At 32.4% G+C, this 13,980-nt stretch overlaps 1 protein-coding gene and 1 long non-coding RNA gene across 14 annotated transcripts in view; one reads left to right on the top strand and one right to left on the bottom strand.

Annotated features, from left to right (window-relative positions):
- LOC143229430 (uncharacterized) overlaps positions 1 to 13,980 on the top strand; it is a 252,158-nt gene that overhangs the window by 46,152 nt on the left and 192,026 nt on the right. The gene's annotated exons all lie outside the window — the stretch shown is intronic.
- The window catches only part of LOC143229432 (uncharacterized), a 72,400-nt gene continuing 62,029 nt past the window's right edge, over positions 3,610 to 13,980 (bottom strand). Inside the window, exon 3 of the long non-coding RNA XR_013015860.1 lies at positions 3,610 to 4,460. This is a non-coding gene — a long non-coding RNA (uncharacterized LOC143229432). The remainder of the gene's footprint in view (positions 4,461 to 13,980) is intronic.

Raw genomic sequence — 13,980 nt, 5'->3', positions numbered from 1 at the left:
GTATACGGTCATGAATGACTCGACCTCTTCACTTTTAATGGCTTTCTGCAGGATGGAGGTTCACCAGAGTCAGCTGTTCGTGTTTTTCCCATAATTTATTGCTACACCATTTTCTTTATTTGTCTTGGAGGACTCACATTTCATTTATAGCTACAGGCTTTGGAATGTTATCATTTATAACATTTTGTTTTAGTGCACTGAGTGATTTTCCAGTATGAAGCATTGAACTGTTTAGATGTTCTTCATTGCATAAAATGCTGAAAGTAAACCATACATTTTTGGCTTTTGTCACTTCTTTCGAAACATTTGTCAAAATATCTTTAGCTTTATCCATAAGTAAACATATTTCTATAGTTCAACGTGAAGTAAGACGTATTCACTCGTGCAATAACTCGTAATTACAGGCTCCAAACTGTAATTCATATATCAAAAGTAAGTGTGGTGATTGTTTGAAAAGGAACAATATGGAAAATCCTCTACCCATTAGTTTGTTCTATTTCCTTTAGTTGACTTTTCCATAAAAACCACTTAACTATCTCTCATGGTTAGCAGGACGGTTCGCGGAGCGTAAGACTGAAGACTGTCTTTGAACACTGCATTTCAGTAATGAGTGAGTTATAAAAGTTAGTCAGTCCTGAAACCTAATTTAAAGTACCTTTATTGGGGCTGTTAGTGGATACTTTTCATGTGTTAGTATTTTCAAATTAAGGATGATTATGTCTGAACCTTAAGTATCTGGCCTGATCGTTTATCATGTTTATACATGCATAGTGTATTTACATATCAATAATTTACTCATACAACCCATGTGTTAGACTGAATAATATAAAAACCCACGAACGACTCTTTTTTTTTTTTTTCAACATTACACAAACGTCACACATGCCTTGACTTACTAATTTGACGAGATAATTCCAGATTATATGTTTTTACGAGGTATTTATTTGAAAGTTTTTATCGTCAGACCATATGGTTTGTTTGCACGAGGTGATAACTGCCTCATTTATAAAACCCTCATAGTGCTATTCTGTTTTCGTGCGTGGTATTTGAGCTTTGTCCTCTCCAGTCGCATAGTGGTATGTCTGCGAACTTACAACGCAAGAGACCGGATTTCGATACCCATGGTGAGCAGATCATAGATAGCCCATTAGTTAGCTTTGTGCTTAACTTCAAACAAGCAATAGTTGAGCTTTCTTATTTGATTTAATTTTTTCCAGGTAACAGTTGCTTCTATATTTTTATGATTTTTGTTGCTGACTTATAACAGTTTAAATAATAGATGCAGTTTAGTCTGCCTTCTATGATATACAATGTTTTTTGTGTTTATTGAATAGCACTCTTGTCGCTGTAATGATTGTCTGGATTATCCATTTTATTATGCATTTGTGGCATTTCCATAATATCGCAATATAAGGATCGTTAGTGTTATTACACCATATTAACTGCGGTTTTGAAAAATTCTTTCCATTTAGTGCATAAAATTATATCAATTTCTGTGATGGCCCGGCATGCCCAAGTGATTGGGGGCTCTCGACTCGCAATCTGCAAAGTTCTTAAATGTTGCCTTACACTGATATGTAGCGTGGTATGAAAGTCATAGCAAGCTATACATTACTTAACCTCACTCGTAACCTTAGCTAGCGGCTAACCTTTATCTTCAACTAAGAGTCTGCCTGGGCTCAGATGTATGGCAGAAGAACAATCCAAATAACAGTGAAAACTAACGAAACTTCGTTTTCAAAAGCTAGCATAATCTGTTCCAGCATTTTTGCAGATCCTTGCAAAAAATTCTACATACCACTTGTCGAGCACCAGTATCAGATCTATATAGTTCCTGAACAGGTGAAGATACCCTAGAAAAAAACTTTCGAACACTGATACGGGTATTGACAGAATATTATGCAACGCTGCCAAATAAATAACACAAGTACGTCAACTACCATTTGGAAAACAACCAAACTGTAACATTAATCATGTCATTGAAGTAAAATGCAGTCAAAATACTACCACTTCAAGGAGAAGAAAAAAAATCCATAATAATAAACAAAAGAAGCTAAAACGAGTATAATCTGAAAATAAGAACAACTTTAAAATGACAATTCTAGAATTTGATGTAATATTCGATATTCTAAAAAAATGTACGATGCAATAGTTAATGTTAATCACAATGACACTGAATAAGAACTGACTAGAGGTTCACATGCAAAAAAAAGAAAAAAGTGATGTTGAGTATAATCGGATAAAACACATTAGAAACTTACATAAAGTAATACTAGATAGTTCGAAGCAACTAGAATAGTTAAAATTAAACACAATGAAATAAAACTTCAGGTAGACAAAGTGAAAACAAGACTATTATTGACTGGAAGAAGATGGCAAGTAGCTGTTAAACTTGTCAATAACGGCAGTAATAGCTATAAGTACGTCAAGAAATATTCATCATGGCCAAACATGTGGGTCGTTACTTGTCTACAAATTAGAAACAGGCAAGTCTTGAGATGTTTCAGGTCACTGCGAAACGTTTCGGTGAAACATTTAGTGACTGACTACATAATCCGAAAATTTATTTTAAGGAACATTTGCAAACGTAGATGAGGTTGGCTTGGGAAAGAGGTTCGTCCTTACATTGCAATACTAATCTGACTGAGTGATGTATAGCATCTTCGGGCGGAAATGTGACCAACAGACACTCAACCATATCGAGTCCCTGTATTCGATGCGATGATGAGCACTGAAAACATGTTAAGAATATCTTCCACTAGTTAGTGATGCACTATCTGCTGAAGGTAATAGGTTCCTTATTTGGAACATTCATGGTAGCATTATCACTCACGTTTGCATGATAAAGATAGCATGTTTCTAACATTGACTCAAATATCTTCAGCTTCAAGAAACTTCAGATTTTATTAGAACAAAGATAGTTTGGTGTTGAAAGTTGCATCAATAAATTCTAATTCATGCCAATATAATCACTTTAATGATACAGTTCACGTAACATAAGAGTATATTTAGAGTTTGCTAAGTGATTTCAAGTTATTAAGCTTAAATTTCAGTCTATGCTAGCTGAGTCAAAGTATTTTTTTTACTCATCTTGTATCATCAGTAATATGACGATGAAAATGTCTCTTACATCCTTCAAGGCTCTCATGATTCTATTGATCTATCATATGATGCCATGAAATCTATCCTAAAAGCTCTTAAATAACCTAAGCACTTCTTCATTACTATCAGGGCAGATATATATTTTTATTAAATCTGATGAGTTCAGTTTTGTATGCATTAAATTCTTTATTATGTACATATCTATGCTTGAAAATACTCGGGTATGTTGCAGAAAAGTAATCATGGTAAAGTTCAGTGTACTAAGTAATAATTCTGGTTTACCCTTCCTTTCATCATCACGTGCTCAACACAGCCTCATAGTACTGACCATACATTAAGTTTAAATCCAATATACAGCTGTTTAGAGAGAAGTTAATCTTCTCCACCAGTACCTTAGTTGTGATTTCAACCCAGACTCCAGGATATGAGGTTTTTATGTACTATGTCATCTAAATCAACTTTATTTTTTGGTCATTGTTTAAATATAATAATTGACATATGCTGATATTTAACATGAATAAATAATATAAAGTAGGCTCTAAATATGCCTTCTGACCTGAGAAAAATGCTCAGTTGCTTTTGTTTGAAAAGTCAACAACCTTATCTGAAAAGAAACAATTTTTCATTCTTGATCATCTCGATAATCTGGTGCTGGCGATGTGGTTAATAGTTGTTACAATAATTTGGATCTGGGCATTTCTGTTGGTACATGTTGCTTTTCCAATAGCATTTTACAGATGTTTTCCTCGAGACATGTCTGTACACTTGAAATTGTCTTTAGGGCGGTTCAGGAATTTGACATGGATATGAATCAATCCTTATGTATTTTCTGGCTCTCTGATGATCTCAAAGGGCCATAAAGCAGCACAATTTCAACATTTGCCTCAAGCTTAAAGCAGCTGGTAACTATTAATGTAGCAAATCCCACAAGACCCATGCTGAGATATATATCCTACTACTTCCCTGGCAAGTTCTTTTACGAAACTGGCAACTTTAGCTATTGCTGTGCCTCGGCTCTCTACTTCGTCATGCTTCAGAAAAGTGGTCAATGTTACCATGATAAAGATGGTCTTGGAATGCCTAACCAATATACCATGTTCACCATTTTATTGGCTCTGACTGAAAAGTGTACAAATCATACTACTGTCAACATTCTCTCTTGCATTGTACGTAAGTCCTTTAAAGTCCTAAAGTTTACTATCTGGAATAGTTATTACTTTGTGTATTCTTCTTTTGGAGGAAACTTGTAGCCATTAGGGCGTTGAAAAGTCATTGGTCTTAAAACTGTACTTCAGCACCTGGTAAGTTTTGTCTAATGGTACCATAATCAGCAATGTTTTCTGATCCATGGGATGAACCTGAAAAGATAAAATATCGTTTGATAAAAAAAACAACAAAAACAACACATTTCATATCAAACCAAACTTTGGCATAGTTTTATGTTACACCTGTAGGTTTACCTTAAATTGGTCAGCTGTTCGGAAAGAAGCTTGAGTAAAAAACTTGTATAACATTCTTTTGTTTTGGTTTTATTTATAAAATTAAATTATAGGCCTATTTGTTGAATTTATTTCAAGGAACATTTGCAAACATAGATGAAGTTTGCCTAATATTCTATAATTTCTGAACCTTTAAAAAATCTTAAATATGATATTTAATATTCAAGTAATTTGAAATGTGTAGAAATTATTGTGTTTTATATTTGGTTCGTTACCAGTATAATGATCAATAATGATATAAAAATGGTAAAGCGCTAACATTACACTTACACGACATATGAATACAACATAGAATTTGAAGTGATTCTTTTGGTAAACATAACCCCTCCCCTTCCCTAGAAATTAATTTAGTTGCTTTATGTGTGTGTTGAATATTGGTTGCAGGGACATCTTTCACATCGGTCTGAATTACTTTCATATTTGAGTTTTGTAAACAACTTTATCTCATCTACAACATCATAAAAGCAGACGAATTTGTAACCTACTTCCACATTAATTTCATAATTTACATATGCGTTTAACGTTTACCCAAAGCATGTAATGCAAATTTCATATGGCGCATAAGCATTAAAAGTTTTAAAAGTTTACACCGTGTATATACAATTTTCGAAGTCTTTTGTACAACCAAGAGATGTTTTAAACATGTTTCTCTTGTATATAACTACTTCCATCCGTATTAGCTGATATGGTCTAATAATGCATACATCGGTACTATTACCCAAATTTATACATTTATACGTTCAAATGTAATTATCTGAAACTCGCCTGATGTTCACATGTAAATTTACTTAAGCGTTGTGATTTATCTTTTTCGTGTTTTCGTCTTCTGATGCAACTGTTTTAAACGTCTTTTCTGATATTATAAACATAACTTTGATAGTTAAATTATTACCATTATTATGTAATCCTATACAGAAATACAGGGTGTCCATACATTATTAAACAACTTTGTTAATCGAATAACATAAAAATTACATAAGATAAACAATTACAGTTTTCGGTATAATGAAAACCAAAACCTTATGTTTGTCCATTACCAGCGGCGCCGTTAATTTACACCTCGACATGGACACTGTTTTAAGTTCCAAGGTGTCCAAGCGATAATCGATTTTCGCCCACGTACGTGCCAGCATCTCCGAGTAATCATCGCAATTGCATTGGTTATTTGAACAAGTAACGTTATCGTATACAGTGCCCCAACTTTATAGACAATGTTTTCATATACCCCCATCTGAACTAGAGGGAACTTCATCATCACTCTTCATTACGTCTGGCACTGCAACTGTTCATTTGTTGTGATTTTTATTATATTCAATAAAGAAAATGGGTGAGTAATTTATTTTAATGCTTTTAGTAAGTTTCTGCTGGAACTAATGTAGCTAAAAATGTAAATAAATGAAACTGCTTTTATTTTCTTTGCTGACCTGGATGGCCAGGACTTTAGTCCAAAGTTCTGTTGCTTCCTGCTGTTAATATTGTTGCTTCTATAGATCTTAATTAATTCAGTGACTCTGTGTGAAGATCTGACTGATCTCCTTTTAGTAACGAGAAAAGAGCTGTAAAATCAGTCTGTGGCTGTGACTGCTGCTAAACCTCGTAAAGTGCTACAAGTCTAGGAATATTTTATTTCTGTTTGTTTTCGTAAAAACAAAAATGCAGACAATCATTATACCAGTATTACAAACAGCATTTAAGTAATAAGTGTAGGTTCAAGAGTACTTATGTTTGAACAAAATAAACAAATCAAAGGCCTTGTAGAATCGTCCATCAAGTTTTTATGTATACAAATAAACTAAACATATTGAGAAAAACATATACTTGAAAAAAAAGTATGTTATGTGATTTACTAAACACATCGTTTTCAAAACACAACACAAGAACGTCTCCAATGGCTTTGTGTTCCGTTATTATGCATCCTTACAAAGTATTTAGAAACTGTAGAATGTATCAAGTTTATCAGAAGTAAGATACTTTATTGCAGAAAGCACTCCTACCTTGTATATACCACACTATCCTACCATGCAGCATGCTACAAAGTAATTTGAATGTCATATAGAGCATCCTGGCCTTGAAAGCAAGCAACTGTTTAATACTTGCAATCTAATGTAGTAATTTAAATTGTCCTTAACAAAGTTTATTTTATATATTTTTTTGCTTATCAATACGATGTGCTGTTTTTGTTTTAGTAAAAAGATGCTTTTATTTATCTTTTTTCAAATGGGTATAAAAAACGAAAATAAGAAAAACACAAAAACTTGTAACCAATATCCATGTGAAAATAAGTTTATGGTTTTTAAAAACAAAAAACGACTAAATAAGAGAATGATGATGGAAGACCTATAAGTATCAGAGACACATGTTAAACGTTCATAGATGCATACAGAACTCGTTCTAACCATTAAAATAATTTTTTTTCTTTCATGTTAAACATAAAGCTACACAATGGGATATCTGTGTTCTGCACACCACAGGTATTGAAACTTGATCTCTAGCGTTTAAGCCCGTTTAAAATAATCTGTTTTTATTCTGATGTCAAGATGAAGTGAAAACAAAGTTAATTGTATCAAGTAATTGTAAGATGTATGAGTGAAAGTTAACTTTCCTGTATGTCCTTCTTTTTGGCTTAGTGTCATAGTTCAGAGCGCAAGCGTTTCCGGATCAGTTGGACTGCTTTTGGCAATGGTGAAAAGCTAATTGTTCTCCTTTTGCAATGATGACTGGAATTATGGAGAAGACAATATAAGAAAAGTATCTGAATGAGATTACTATTTTATTTTTATTGAGTTTTTAATGGCTTGTATCAATTAATTGACTACATGAATGAGATTACTATTTTGTTTTTATTAAGTTTTAATGGCTTGTATTAATTAATTGACTACACATTTATATGTCTTCTCGAGAGCCCATTTATGAGCCGCGAGCCCCAGAAAAGGTATCCAGACCTCCCGGTTATGTTAGTTGTGTACGTGCAATGAAACACGAGATCCTCCAAAACTATCTTCAGTTCCCCTAGTACGAAACGTTCGAAAATCTAATGTAAATTTTTATTTTGAACGATCACTTCTGAATCCATTATATTTTTTTTGTAAATTCATGTATTTAGTCCTGAAAAACTCCAAAACCACTTTGACCTCCTTTATAATGATTCACATTCTGTTCTTGTAAATAACGTCATGCGTTCATTTAAGTCTACTGAATCATTTTGAATACACAATAAAACTGAGTGTGACGAAAACTTTATCATCTAAAGTACGACAAAAACATTTAGTTTTCGTACAGCTTATTTTTATTATAATGTTTCTATCAGTATATAAAGAGTTTTATTCAGACAAATATAAGCTGGGATTCAATGAGAAGCTAATAAGAGAATATTTATTACAAGCTAACTCAGCTCATACGCAGAAAGAAAAACTTGGGTAGTAAATAATAACCTAAATTTATTGTATCTTAGACGTTTCATGTACTCATTCTATAAAATATGTTACTCGTTAATAACTGTGGTAATGAAGAAAATGATGCTATACAACATATACACAAGCCGAGATTTTATAATCCAACGAACTCTGAATTAATCAGCTCGGTTTGTGTAACAGCATGTTTAGAATACTATTTATTAATTTTAATCAGCACTGATTAACTAAATGAGCACTCTATCAATCAATAATCTTCACAAATAATTAGTATATTTTTCTTTGTTTCGAACGCATCAGAAAGACAGACTAGTTGAAGTGTTTGCTTGGCTGTAGTTCTGCGTATTTTGATGAAGAAACGTACAAGACAAAGTCTAATTAACAGTTTCGGACATATTAACTTTGGTTTTAACAGTTTCGGACATATTAACTTTGGTTTTAACAGTTTCGGACATATTAACTTTGGTTTTCAAACCATCCTAAAGTCTATATTTACTTTCACCTGCATTACTTAAAATTAACTCGTCATTGTGTTTATACTTTTATGTTCGTAAAGTGTTATACAATTTGTTTTATCCAGATCACACACACAAAATTGAAATAAAGTCCATTAAATTAGCACATCTATTTCTATAATATATTTTATAAAATTAATTCAAGCTTTGTTCTATCACTTTAATAGATCAGTCAATGTTTTCAAGTTACTAGAATTTGACAAGAAGATAAATTAGTATGTTAAGTCCACTAAAATTCTGAATGATTTGAATCATTCTGAACAAAATTATTGTTAGACATCAAAGAAATGTCTATGCTAGATAGCAGTGGTCAAAGCTCGAAAAAAAAATCAAACAAACTCGGTGTATCTGGTTGCTTATTTGGAATTTCAGCTTAGAATACGAGTCAATATTTTAGCATCAAACAACTCAATAACCAAAATTTCGTAAGAATAGAAAAAGATGAAAATGGAATGCTGCTAACTTCGGATTATTACGGATTAATCAATTAGTTAGAAATAATATGAAAAACTATCCTATAAATCTATCCATTCAATACAGTTTTATTCTGTAAAGCTTTTACGTGTATCGAAACATTTTAAGGTCTTTATTTCGTAATTCAGGCCTTATTTTTCATTTTCTTCAGTCTGTACGAAACTAATCGTTTCTGAATATTAACTCATAGTTTCAAGTAATAAAATTATAATAATTTGGCCTTTATTAGATATAATTTTTAATGTTTATTTTCAGGCTGCGTTATACATAGTAATGAGGTAATTTTTGTGTCTGTAAGCCTGTACGAACATCTGAAGATATATCTATCAAATTATGATAACTAATAATTACTCTGTTCATGACAGACACATGACAGGTGTGGGATAATTTAAACATATTAACTTTTCAGCTCTCTAGATATTCAGTGATCCCTCCAAGCACTCTGTTGTGCTCATTTGATCTCCGCCTTTGTTGAGAAATTTCTGCGTACACCCATAATGATTCTATTTATATAGAACTTTTATATCTTGGTTAATTCATTCAGTCTCTAAAATAGGACTCCGTTAAAGCTCTCAAATTGCACATGCACTTAATGACAAGAAACTAGTGTGTGATCACTGATACTTCCTATCTAAGTTGCTCCCCCGTCGATGAATAACGAAAGTTTACGGGGTTCGATTCCCAGCGGGCGGATGCACCAAATACCCCACTGTAACTTTGATCTATAGAGATACAAACAAAATATCTAGGTTTACTAGCATGGTAATGTATAACTTTCGACAGGTGTTATTTACATAATTTCTCCTTACCTTTTATGTTTATTTACAAAATGTACTTATATATAAATACAGTGGTTAGTTATAGCCTGTTACCTATTGTAAGAGCCCGGCTTGGCCAGGTGGTTAAGGCACTCCACTCGTAATCCGAAGGTCTTGGGTTCGAATCCACGTCACACCAAACATGCTCGCCATTTCAGCCGTGGGGGCGTTATAACGCGATAGTAAATCTCCCTATTCGTTGGTAAAATAGTAGCCCAAGAGTTGGCGGTGGGTGGGAATGACTAGCTCTCTTTGCTTTAGTCTTACACTGCTAAATTAGGGACGGCTAACGCAGATAGTCCTCGTGTAGCTTTGTGCGAAATTCAAAAACAGACAAACCTATTGTAAGTTAACAACACAGGACGTCATACGTTACTTCTTATGTGCATGTTAATTGTTCGGTTCAGTTTTTGAAGAATATGTATATAAGCAGAGGGTTAATCGAACTTTAAAAGAACAATTTGCATATGATAATACAATGGTGTGTCCTGCACGTGCAAACCATGGGTGACAAGAAAATACGCTAAGCCAGAAGGGAATTGTGATAAAGCTAGACGCATTTATCACTATTAAAAATATAGTAATCCAGGATTTAAAGTTGATGAAGGCTCGTAAGCTTCCGATTTCACCTCGAAATCTGCTCATTTTTATTAAAAAAATGGACAAAGAGATATGGATTACATAATGTCAGTTTCGCTTAAACGTGGTCTTTAAATCAAATGCTCACGTAAACTTAAGAATAAGCTTGTTACATGAAAACTGGTATTGTACAATACTATGGAGTCATGGTTATCAGGTTTAGCATAACAGGTAAAGTAGAATATAAAATTATTTCGAGAACAGTACGTGACTTGGAGAATAAATTCGTATAAAATATTTATTTCCTGTAGAGATGAATAAAACGAGTCTGGATATTTAGATCGTAAACATTTCATTATATTATTTTAAATCTACATTTTCTCACCTAAGTATCTTATATGAATTTGTCACTGTACAATGTTTTTCTTCTATAATTTGTTTTTATTTAACATAAGTAGTTTGTAAGTATTGTGGTTTTAACTCTTCTGTAAGGTAGAAAATTAATTAATCTAAGTTCAAAGTACATGTATATGTATACTAAGCTTTGGTATAGGATACCACTTAGGTTACCAGAGAAACCGACTCTGTCGATCTGGAACTTAAATCCTGGTATTAGGTGATCACTCATTACTCGGAACAGAGCTAATGTGTTTACCTCTTTGTCTCATTACTACATTCGATGACGTTTTGTTAATTGTAACACTTAGAGTGCTAGACATACCAAGAAACAGAGATGCTGAAAACCTAGATATTCCATTCATTTCAACAATAAGACCAGTTTTCTCCCATATTGACCTAGTATTCTGAGGAGCCCTGGCATATTTGCCCTGAAAATTAGTTCCATATAAAGTTAGAATCACCATAATATTCGTCTAGTGCAATCTCTAAAAATCTCCTTCTCGATTATTGTTGTGAAATCGACAACTCCAAAATCTGCATGTTATTTACTTAAATTGTTTTTGTTTCAAAGTGGAACATATATATATGTAGTCTCTGCTCTTTATATTGAGGTAAACTCCATATTTAAACATTCATTGAATCCCCTGTAATTTCAGTCGTAATAGATAATCTTGAGTGAGGAAAAACATTATTCTAATATCGTTATAGGTATACAAACAACGAATTTTAAGCCTAAGTAAGAATTTTAATGATGGCGGAACATTGTTTTGTCTTCTTTAAATATGACCGTTACCAGCAATCAAAGGTTTATTTATCGTTACAAGGACATAAGACACATGAATTAAATGTGACAGGAATGATTTTCACAGGTAACAGAATATAGGTAGAGGTCAAGACAGTTCAAGTCTGTGAACAGTGAATAGAGATAGTCAAATACATTTATCGCTGATGTTGCTAGGGCCATTATGATGCTTAATGAGAGATAGTTTGCTTCCATATTTTCTGTAGTTTTTAAAGAGTCTCTTATCATACATAAGAAAGACCGAACAATTTTCTGTCGAAACATATAGTATGTTTCAACATCAATAAAGACCTTACTTACGCTTATAAATTGTTTTTCTACCTATTGGAATAGCTAATCTGCTTGTTCAGTTTTTATTTGAGAATGACACTATGTTAAAAGCAGCTATTTGACCTGATTTTTATATTGAAATTATTGCTTCTTTCACTATGTTAAAAGCAGTTATTTGACCTGATTTTTATATTGAAATTATTGCTTCTTTCAAGTGTCAAATTTGCATTTTTCTTTAATGGTCATTTCATCTAAATGTGTGTGTGTGTGTGTGTGTGTGTGTGTGTTTTCTCATAGCAAATGTTAACACTATAGTCCGTCGAATGCACGACATTTCTAATCTTCATTTTTTATTCTCAGAAATAATAATTTCAATTGGAAGGTTGAGTACGTTTTGCAATTAACTCTCCTTTATATGACCAACGGTAATAAGTGAACTAAACGTTTCAATATTACACTTCACGCGTGAAACAAAATCAAATATGATCACGTTTTATGTAGTTCAGATGTAGGGCAATCTAGACTTATAACTCATTAGTATTACTTTTCTTTCAGATCTGTAACAACGAAGAAAGTCTCCCTTTGTTGTATTATTCCTTTAGTTATACATTGGATCTATTTCAGTTTGGTTTTCTTACCTTGCATCTCAGCACATTCATTCACTTAATACATGAATTTTGCACTTGACTGCTTCATCGTCTTTGAACCAGTGTCCTCTAATTCTATGGCTCTAACTTTGTTATATGCGAAGCCTGAATTACCCGGGATATTTATGTTATTGTAAAAATATAAAAATTATTTAATTTTTTGTTTTATCTTTCACATTAAAGACTGATAATTTTAGTTAATCTTTTATTGTCAGTCTACTCTTAAATCTTGAATTTAAATATCCAATATCCTTGTATTAAGTTGATGTAGAAATTAAGTGAAATGTGTTTGTTTTATATCTATATATTAATAACTTAGAGATCATGTGCAAATAAAATATCATAAACTAACATACACACAACTCAGTAGACATGTTGACAAACTTCTACCTGTTCTACATAAGGATCATTAAATAGATATTTGATAGAACTGTTCACATCGCCTCTAACTATAATTGTTCCATAAAAGAATAAAAAGTGTAAAGATGTTTTGTATTTCTTATGCGTGGTTTTTATCTTAACATTTTAATGTTTGTTTAAATGGAAGATACACCCCCACGTCGTAAAGTCAGTTATGATGTGTCTATGCTGTCATTCTTCCATTGATGGGTAAAGACAGTTATGCAATGAGTATCAAAACTAAACACATCTTTAAATTATCCAATTATTTCATCTTGTTTTGCCTTAAAATTGGTATTGAGAAATAAGAAAGCTTTTAAGATGAATAGATTAAATAAACTCCAATGCTCCTGTGATGTTTAGCGATGTCTTTGCTCTCGATGTGGACGAGGCTATGTAGGATAAACCATGCGTCATTTAGAGCAACCTACGAAAACTCTTGTCTGAAGCCTCCTAGTAGCAGTAATTCTTCAAATATCTACAAACGAGTGTGGTGCTAGTGATATCGAGAACTTTGGGTACTATGTAGTTTAAAGAATGAACAAGGTGTGTGAATAAAGAAGATTCTCGATCGAGAAACTTCAACTAAATAAAAACCAACATTGATTTCTTAATTTATCACTGATGGGTATTCTTCTCAGAACACATTCAAAGCATCTTTATACATATTGGTTTCAATATATACAATGAACGTCGTTGTAAATATGTTCTTCTAAATATTTGAAATTCTTTTTAGTTTCAAAAGAGTGTTCCTAAACATAATAAAAAAACTTTTTTTGTTTATTGCAATTTTTATATTTGGGGGGTATGTAACCCTCAGAAACTTTATCTTCAGTGGTTTAGTAAAATAATTTGGCATCGTCAAAAGATTTTTGCTAAAAAATAAAATAAGCTGCTACGCAAAATTTTGGACAAAGTTATTAAAGGCTATTTATTCAAATCATTAGTATATGCCCCCAAATATAAAAAAAATTACAGTCAACAAAGAAAATATATTTATTTATTTAACATATTTAGAAGTACAATCTTTTGAAATGTAACAGCTTCAAGAAATACTTAGAACGAC

This window comes from Tachypleus tridentatus, chromosome 10, assembly GCF_004210375.1.
Source record: "Tachypleus tridentatus isolate NWPU-2018 chromosome 10, ASM421037v1, whole genome shotgun sequence".
NCBI lineage: Eukaryota > Metazoa > Arthropoda > Merostomata > Xiphosura > Limulidae > Tachypleus > Tachypleus tridentatus.
This window is presented reverse-complemented; position numbering and strand designations above follow the sequence as displayed.